This window comes from Neovison vison, chromosome 12 (genome assembly GCF_020171115.1).
Source record: "Neovison vison isolate M4711 chromosome 12, ASM_NN_V1, whole genome shotgun sequence".
Classification (NCBI taxonomy): Eukaryota; Metazoa; Chordata; class Mammalia; order Carnivora; family Mustelidae; genus Neogale; species Neogale vison.
The window spans coordinates 67,509,619-67,519,940 of NC_058102.1; positions in this window are offsets into that span (position 1 = coordinate 67,509,619).

Consider the following 10,322-nt stretch of genomic DNA (forward strand, 5'->3'; position numbering starts at 1 on the left):
CTTTCTTATCATGTATATATATATGTACATTGTAAAAAATAGAAAAGGAGAAAGAAGGAAATAGAAATCATTAGTGCTCTAGAGATAACCAGAGATAGCACAGAGATATCCAGACAAAAACCACTGTTAATATTATGTTGTATTTGTTTCCATTTCTAAATTTGATGTTTGTCTTATTCTTTTTCTATCATTGACAATTAGGTTATTTCTAAGTTTTTACTAATATAAATAATATAGTAATGAATATCCTTGCTTAGTAATTTTCAGTGCATCTCTATTATTTCCTTAGGATACTTCTTTAGAAGTAAAACCACTGGCTGAAAGTGTATCTGCATTTTTTTTTTTAGAGGGGGAGCGCGCATGGGGAAAGGGGAGGGTGAGAGGGAGAGAGAGAATCCCAAGCAGTCTCCACAACCAACATGGAGCCCAGTTCAGGGCTTGATCTCATAACTCTGAGATCATGACCTGAGCTGAAACCAGGAGTCAGTCACTTAACTGACTAAGCCAACCAGGCACCACAAACTTTATATGCTTTTCTAATTTAATTAATTAGTTAATTTAGAGAGAGAGGATGGGGAGGGACAGGAGGAAAGGGAGAGAGAGAATCTCCAGCAGACTCTCCACTGAGCATGGGGTCTACACAAGACTCAATCCCATAACCCTGAGATCATGACCTAAGGTGAAGTCAAGAGTTGGATGCCCAACAGACTGAGCCATCAAGGTGCCCCTGTGTATACTTTTTTTTTTTTTTAAGATTTTATGTATTTATTTGACAGAGAGAGATCACAAGTAGACAGATAGGCAGGCAGAGAGAGAGAGGGAAGCAGGCTCCCTGCTGAGCAGAGAGCCCGATGTGAGACTCGATCCCAGGACCCCGAGATCATGACCTGAGCCGAAGGCAGCGGCCTAATCCACTGAGCCACCCAGGCGCCCCCCTGTGTATACATTTTTAAAGGTTTAGAAAAATATTCCCAAATTAATTTCCTAAAGGTTCAATCACTATACACCACTAGCAGCTGTATGTGAGAAGGGGAACTTTCATTCCAGCTGGATAGGCAAGTATCACTGGGTGGTGGGGGTGGGGGAGTGAATTGTTAGAGTGAGTACTGAAGTGGTGAGAGACATAAAGGTGAAAGGAAATAGAAAGGGGATGGAGAGTTGCAAGACAAGTTCTAGAAAGCTCATATGAAAAGCTGTAAGAAAGGATCCATATGAAACAGAACTCCTAGTTATTAGCAGGAATCACAAGGATTGTACCCACCACTGAACAGAAGGAAACCTTCTCCTCTGGAGAGTGGCCTGACCCTGAGGACCTTAAGAGACAGAATCCCTGAGGGACTGAGGGGACTGTAGACTGATGGAAGGGAAGGGATAACAGGGATTTCCCTGGAAGGGTGAATTATGGCTGAGATGAGGAATGGTAGGAGGAAAGAGGCTTGGGGAACCAGAGACTTTTGGAACCATTTGGGCAGCCAATGGCCTGGTCCATCACTCTGTGGCAAAATTGTGCTTTGTGTTTGGCCATTGTGGGAATCCACCATGGATATGGTACAAAGGGGGCTCCTATGAAGGAGGAGCAAAGGCAAAGACTGGAACCTTTGATGTGAGATAGCTCCAACCTTCTTAACTTTGAATGTGACAAAAATGAATAAAAATTTGATCTCTTTCAGGAGAGAAACTGTGCCCTGTCCAATTTTATCACTGCTCCTATCTGGATGGTTTCATCTGTTTCCTGAAGATGTTAAGCATTACTAAGGCAAATCCAAGCTCTGAAAGATGAATGGCCATAAAATCTGCCTGGTTCCATGTCTCTTTCCTGTCCAAAAATTAGAATACTGTGCAAATAATATTTCCTTATATTGATAATTCTTTGACATCCTGATAGCTTTCCATTGGGTGATTTAAAAGAAAATTTGCTTCTCTCATTTCAAGTACCTACACAAATTCTACATCCATACATTTTCTCTTATTTCAATAACAGAATCCTAATGATGGCTTGTGTTTGTGCAGCTCCTAGTAAATTACAGTGCTTTTCACTTATGATTTAGTTCCCATGACAACATGGTGAGGAAGGTAGTATTCCTGTTTTATGTGTCTGAAGCTCTGATGGTGTGATTGACTTTGAGTCATACAGCTGGTTAACTAGTAAATTTCCATGTCCTCACAGCTACCCGTAAGGGATTTCTCCTCCACCCCAAAAGATGATCTAGATGAGGACTCACCGTTAAAACTTCCTGTGGTTGGAAATCTTCTCCATACTGTTCAGTACGGTAGACACCATGCCCCTGTGGCTATTGAGCACTTGCGATGTAATTAATGCAACTGAGGAATTGAAATTAATTTAACCTAAATAAATTTAAACTCAAATAGGCATATGTGGCTGGTGGCTACCATATTGAACATCTCAGAATTTTCTAGACTAGGAATCAGCAAACTATAGCCTGCAGGCCAAAGACACCCTGCCATTTTTTTTTTTAAAGATTTTATTTATTTATTTAACAGACAGAGATCACAAGTAGGCAGAGAGGCAGGCAGAGAGAGAGAGGGAAGCAGGCTCCCTGCTGAGCAGAGAGCCCAATGTGGGGCTCGATCTCAGGACCCTGGGATCATGACCTGAGCCAAAGGCAGAGCCTTTAACCCACTGAGATGCCCAGCCATCCCTGCCACTTGTTTTTGAAGTAACATTTCATTGGAACACAACCACAGCCATTCCTTTAAATATTGTTTATGACTGTTTCTGTGCTGCAGTGACAGAGTCGAATGGTTGCAAGAGATGTAAATTTGGCATACAAAGCCTAAAATATTTAGGATCTTGCTTTTTAGAGAAAACGTTTGCCGGCCCTTGTTCTAGACCATCACCTTCCTCTGTGATGATAGGTGTTTGCTACAGTGAATCAACTGGAGGCAGTGAGTAAGAGTTTGAGTTTTGGAGAGGCAGGCTGAGCTCATATCACAATCAACCCTTAGCAGCTAGGCATAATCTTAATGTTCTAGGTCTGACTTTTCTCATTACTATCACCATTGTTACGAGAGTGGTGTGGAGCAAATCAAGTCATTCTTATTGTGCTTCACACAGTATCAGATGGATGCAGACACTTGGCAATGTTACCTATTTATCAAAGTAAAAACAGTAGAGATGGGAGCTATTAGGTTTCATTAGCTTCAAATATAATAAATAATAGTAATAGTGATGATGATGATGATGATGATGCTTACACATGTGCAGCACCTTTAGTTTATTAAGAACTTTCACTGATGGGGCGCCTGGGTGGCTCAGTGGGTTAAAGGCTCTGCCTTTGGCTCAGGTCATGATCCCAGGGTCCTGAGATCAAGCCCCACATTGGGCTCTCTGCTCAGCAGGGAGCCTGCTTCCTCCTCTCTCTCTCTGCCTACCTCTCTGCCTACTTGTGATCTCTGTCTGTCAAATAAATACATAAAACCTTTTTTTTTTAAAAAAAAAAAAAAGAACTTTCACTGAGTGCTTCCTTTGGTTCTCACACCCACCCTGAATGGTCAGGCAACCCAGGCAGATCTTATTACCTCTATTTTTAAAAATGCGGAAACTGAGACTCAGAGATAGACCGTGATTTGCCCAAAGTTTTATTGCTAGAAAATGGTAGAATCAGGGTTTTAAACCTGCACGTTTTGGCTACAAATGTGACAATTATCCTACTACTACACATACATTTGATGCCCAATATGTTTTAATAGGTTCCTTATTAGCCATCTCACCTAAAAAACAAGTTACCTTTTTTTTAAAAAAATATTTTATTTATTTATTTGACAGAGAGAAAGATCTCAAGTAGGCAGAGAGGCAAGCAGAGGGGAAGGGGGAAGCAGGCTCCCTGCTGAGCAGAGAGCCCGATGCAGGGATAGATCCCAGGACCCTGAGATCATGACCTGAGCTGATGGCAGAGACTAACCCACTGAGCCACCCAGGCACCCTTAAAAACAAGCTAACTTCTGAAGATTTTTTTAAAAAAAGTAATCTCTCCACCCAGTGTGGGGCTTGAACTCAAGACCTTGAGATCAAGAGTCACATGCGCTACAGACCGAGTCATCAGGTGCTGCTGAAGCTACCTCTGACTAGTCAGGTAGTTTTGGTCCTTGCTACTCCAAGTATGGTCTGCTGACCAGCAGCATCAGCACCATCTGAGAGCTTACTGTAAACACCCAGAATCTCAGGTCCTACCCTAGACTCAACAGCATCTGCATTTTCACAAGATCCCAGATGATCCATATATGTATTGAAATTTGGAAGTATTCACTCGCTAGACCTTTGAAACTCAAATCTGTTTTCTCCTCCCTAGAGCCTATCTCTTCATTCCTGTACGTTTAAACCATTGGCCTCTAGGATTGTTTGGTACAACTGGAATGAATCCCTCCTCTTTTCCCTAACCTCATCAAAACCTCTACAATTTCAAATTTGGTGGGGCACCTGGTTAAGCGTCTGACTCTTGGTTTCTGCTCAGGTCATGATCTCAGGGTCCTGAGATCGAGCCCCATGTTGGGCTCTGCACTCTGTTGGGAGTCTATTTGAGGATTCTCTCTTTCCACCTTCCTCTGCCCCTCTGCCTCTCCCTTGATCCCATGCTCAGTCTCTTCTCTCTCTCTAAAATAAATAAAGAAAGAAATCTTAAAAAAAATAAAATTACAGGGGCACCTGGGTGGCTCAGTGGGTTAAAGCCTCTGCCTTTGGCTCAGGTCATGATCCCAGTGTCCTGGGATCAAGCCCCGCATTGGGCTCTCTGCTTGGCGGGGAGCCTGCCTCCCCCTCTCTCTGTGCCCGCCTCTCTGCCTACTTGTGATTTCTGTCTTTCAAATAAATAAATAAAATATTTTAAAAAATAAAATAAAATTATAAATTTGAACAAGCATTACTCAAAAAGAACAGATCAACTATTTTAAAAGACAGCTGATGAAATCTGTAACTTACCTTTTGTGGGAGATTTTTTTCCAGGCCTGACCACTCAGATCCACCCTCTTCAGTACCTGCTAGCTAGACAATTTGGGCTCCCAGAAATTTTAAAGCCTGGTTCCAATAATTGAGGATTTGATGTCACCATAGGCTCCTGGCCACTTTATGATGAGATGGTAACAGCTGTGAAATATGTGTATGCCTGGTGATATCCTTGTTTATGCTGATTTGGCAATCATAAATAACCTCTCAATTCAGTGGGGGTAGACTAGCGACAGTTCAGTTTTCCTGGAAAGTTCTGGTGATGCCAGATCCTCCTTTCCCCAGCAGCAAAGGAAGAGATGAGGCCATTGATGAGTGGTACACACCTAGGCAGGTGAGTTTGCAGTTGGACTTGCCCTCTCTGACATTCCACGTGGAATGCGGTACATGCGACCCTTCAACCCCCTCTGACAAGGTTCCAGGGGGGCATCGCTCTCCTGCATCCTTTTAACTTACATCTCCAACTTGTCTCCCAATTTCCTTGCTTCTCCTACCAACACTTTAGAAACTAAATCCAGCCCTCAGTCCTCTGTCTACTGACACAGTGCTCTGGGATGCCCTTCCAACTTCAGCTGCTTCTGCCGTGCCCACTCTTTTCACCTCCTTGTCTGAACAAGGCATCCCAGACCTTCTGTAATAGAGGACATGACTTCTCCCAACCCCCATCCCCCTTAGGAGGAATGAGGAAGCAGTTGGTCTGGCAAACCAGAGCTACTCCTACTTTATGGCTCTGTCCATACTTCCTCTTACCATTCTCTACCACCCACTTTCACTTCTTCCAAGACTTCGTTGCCAAGTTCACATTTTCCTTGGTACCTCTTCTTCTCCCTCATTCTTGGGGAACTCAGCACCCATGGGAGGGGTCTAACATTCTGATGCCAAGGGTCTTAAGCTACCAACTCTTTTCTTTTTTTTAAAGATTTTATTTATTCATTTGACAGACAGAGATCACAAGTGGGCAGAGAGAGAGAGAGGAGGAAGCAGGCTCCCCGCTGAGCAGAGAGCCTGATGTGGGGCTCGATCCCAGGACCCTGGGATCATGACCTGAGCCGAAGGCAGAGGCTTTAACCCACTGAGCCACCCAGGCGCCCCTTAAGCTACCAACTCTTAAAGATTTCCTATGCAACTACCAACATTATTTGGCAGCATGGTGAGGAAATCAGAACAACTTTTCTAAACATGAACTTTAGAATGAGGTAAGTGTTTCAAACCTGACTTTGCCATTTATTAGCTATTTGGTTTGTGGTAAAATATAATTTCTTTGTCTGAAAAATGTGTTTAAGAATATCTGCCAACTTGGTTTGTCAAGAAGATTAAGGCAATAATTCAAGGAAGGAGTTTAGGGTATTGCCGGATGATTGCTAGTGCTCTGGCTAGAAAGAGGCTCTAGGAAGACACCAATGGCTGTATGCTTTGTTGACTGTTGTACACCAGCAATAAGCAAGTGGCTGGTATTAGGCACACAAAAAAATTTTGTCAAAGAATAAAACGAATACATATACGGTAGCCATGTTTTCTATGTCAATATTTTAGGTCTTGTCATCACCCTGAGTATTTCCTCAGCTAAAAGCTCAATGTCAGATATCTCATCATTCTTCTTCTAGGATTTCTATGCTCCAGACTCCTTCACCTTGTGGCCTCCTATAGTACCTGCTGGGCCAATCTTCAGTCTTGGGTTCCTGCCTCACATCAAGACAATGCTCATAACTTTGGTTGTCCCAAGTAACTCTGTGTTTCTTTAAGAAAAATCGTGGATGTCTTGGTGGTTCAGTTGGCTAAGCATCTGCCTTCAGCTCAGGTGATGATCCCAGGGTCCTGGGGCTCGAGCCCTGCATCAGGCTCTCTTCCCTGGGAAAGTCTGCTCTTCCCTCTGCTCCCTGCCTCCCCGCAACTTGTGCTCTCACTCTAAAATAAATAAATAAAATCTTTTTCTTTCTTTCTTTCTTTCTTTTTTTTTTAAAGAAGGAAAAAATCACAAGATTCTCATGAGGAGCTCCACCAAAATGTTAACAACAATAATAACTAACACTGAGTACTTACTTATATGTAAGACACTCTTCTAAGTCTTTTACATATATTACCTAATCCAATTCTTACCATCTTTCAAAAAGGGATTCAAACCCAAACCTATATTGGCTCCCGGGACCACGCCCTCAAGCACCACCAAATATGACTACTCTTCACATTGGGTTCTCACTGTTACTCAGCAAAGTTTACACATCTCTTGCTGCCTTCCAGACATATGGGGCCAACAGCTGTTTTCTGTCTTCCTTGGTTCTTTCCCCTTTCTGCCCCACTACCAAAATGCAGCCAGCTCCCTCTGTGAGCAGTGACCCAGCCTCCCTCATTACCCACATTACATCATGGCCACCTGAAGGAAGGGCTCTCCACCACCAGTCAGCTCCTCTCTGTAACCTCTTCTCCACTCAGAACATCCGTATGCTTTCCTCATCCTCTCCCAAACCCTTGGAGCTCAGAGAAAGTACTTTTCCACTTTCCTTCCTCAGGCTCCCTTGAATCAGACCCTTTATCCTTCTTGGGGATTATCTTCCATTAATTATCCATTCTCTTGTAATTTCAGAAACTCTTTTTGGCATTCCCCTAAGAAGCTTGCAATTTCTTTGAGGAAATGGACACATAGCTTTAAGCTCTGTCTCTGCATTATTGTTTGCTCTGTGTAAAAACCTTGTCATGCTTCCCTTCTTGCAGAAAAACATTCCTTCCTTCTGTGTATTTGAACTACCATCTTAGCTTTCTCCTTTTAACAAAAATTTCTTAAAATATTCACAACTAGAGTTACCCATTTCTATTGTTCATTATATATTCTTAAAATGTTTTCAATATGGCTTAATTACAAAATTTTTTGCCCTTTTTTTGTGTTTTGGAGCCTTTAATAATGTAATTTCTTTGGTGGAGTGAATGCTTATTTTTAAAAAGATTTTATTTATTTATTTGAGAGAGAGAGAGTAAGAAGGAACAGAGAGAGGGCCAGAGGGAGAGGGAGAAGCAGACTCTCCACTCAGTAAGGAGCCTGATGTGGGACTTGATCCCAAGACCCTGGGATCATGACCTGAATTAAAGGCAGACACTTAATGGACTGAGATAACCAGACACCCTGGTTGCTTATTTTTCCATTTACTTTAATAATCCAATTTCTTTGCTGGAGTGGAAATAGTGCAGTTTGTTTCTCACGCTTATTTGATCCCAGAGGTTTTTTCATGCCCAAAGCACTGTGTTTCATGGACCACACTTCAGGAAGTCCTTTTTAAAGATTATAGGTGATGTAAGTGAAGTTCCAGGCACACAGGAAGGTTTTCTAATCAGTAGCAACCACAGTCACAGGGCATTCCCCCTGCCGCCACCACCACCATTGTTGTTACATCTTGGATATCACGACGGGGCAGCTTTCTTGAACTAATCTCTAAATGCTCAAAACACCTTCCCCCAAGGCCTGAAGCTAGGTTTAACTACCCAACATCAGTTCCATCCCAGCAAGAGGTTCTGTTCTGATCCCCTTTGAACCCCCTTGCCCATCACCAGGCCACCTGTAGCCCAGCGAGTCTTGAGATATGGCACTTACTCAAGAAGGACATTAGAGGGGTACTTGAGTGTCTCAGTCGGTTAAGTGTCTGACTTCAGCTTAGGTCATGATCTCAGGGGCCTGGAATCAATCCCTAAGATGAGCCCCATGTCAGGATCCACTCTCAGCATGGAGTCTGCATGTCCCTCTCCTTTTTCTTCTGCCCATCTCCCTGCTGGTGCTCTCTATATCTGTCTCTCTCTCTCAAGTAAATAGAATCTTTAAAAAAAGGTGGGAAGCATTAGATCCCCATGAAAACCCTACACTGTGAATGTATTGGCAAAAGGCCTCATTGAGAACCCAGAGATTTCAGGAACTAAACCTACAAAGGAGTAAATATGTGCTTATTAATCAGAGCCTTTTAATGAGTACCTTTCCATGGAGGGTTTTGTAATAGTTTAATTCACTTTCTAATATTGTTACCAAACCAGTAGTTAGATCAAACAATCTGCCTTGAATGTGCCTCTTTTTAAACTTTGCCAGGACAGAGAGATATCTGCAAGTTACTTAATATCTCTGAGCTTCCCTTTTCTCATGAACAAAATAGAGGAATGTCTACCTCGCAGACTTATTGTGAATAGGAAACGGGGTGATTGTGTATAAAGCATTTGGTTCGGGCCCTGGAACGCAGCAGACACTGAAAAAGAGAAGTGACAGCTTAGAGGAATAAAATATGTGAAACCTCAGGTGGTGAAGGTCTTGACCTCCAGGATAAGAAGAGCATTATTCATCCTACATCTGGGAAGCCCCTGACTTCCAGCCCTTTAATAAAATGATTCTCACTGTTGTAAAGAATGAAAAAGTTGAAAGAAAGAAAGAAAGAAAGAAAGAAAAACTACTGTGTCCTGATATTCAGGAAAGATCTTCAAGACCGAAACTCTCATATTAGACCCTAAATAAGAGTGATGTCACAGGGCGCCTGGGTGGCTCAGTGGGTTAAGGCTCTGCTTTTGGCTCAGGTCATGATCTCGGGGTCCTGGGATTGAGCCCTGTATCAGGATCTCTGCTCAGCGGGGAGCCTGCTTCCCCCTCCCTCTCTCTGTCTGTCTCTCTGCCTACTTGTGATCTCTGACCATCAAACAAATAAATAAAATCTTAAAAAAAAAAGAGTGATGTCAGATTTGGAGCTATAGGAAATGGTAGAGAACACATAGAATCAGAAAGATTGGGTAAAGTAGTGCTTTATCTACTCCAGATATTTGGGAATAAAACATCAGTGTGAAGTCCTCTTATATGGTGGTAACAGCATCCTCATCTCTACTATCAAATATTTATCAGCTGCTTATTGAATCTAGGACACTGTGCTAAGTAAGGCGGGGGAAGAAAGCATGTCCAAGGCTGTCTTTACCCTTCAGCTTAGCAAAAGATAAAAACAGTAACATTCAATATAGGTTGAATGGCAAGAGTTGGGACATTTATAGAATTGCTGTGAAATTGCAGAGCAGGGATGCCTGGCTGGCTCTGTTGGTTAAGTATCTGCCTTCAGCTCAGGTTATGATCCCAGGGTCCCGGCATGGCATAGTGCCGAATTGAGTCCTGAATCAGGCTCCCCGCTCAGCGGGAAGCCTGCTTCTCCTTCTCTCACTTCCCCTGCTCGTGTGCACGCATGCTCTCTCTGTCAAAAAAATAAATAAAACCTTTAAAAAATAAAAAAAAGAATTGCAGAGCAGAGGGATTTTTGGAAGGATGCCTACATAGGATGGGTGGCTTTTCTAATACTTTTAAAGAATTTCCCATCAGAAATGTGACTGAATCAAAGGTTGTTCAGATAAATGATGAAGA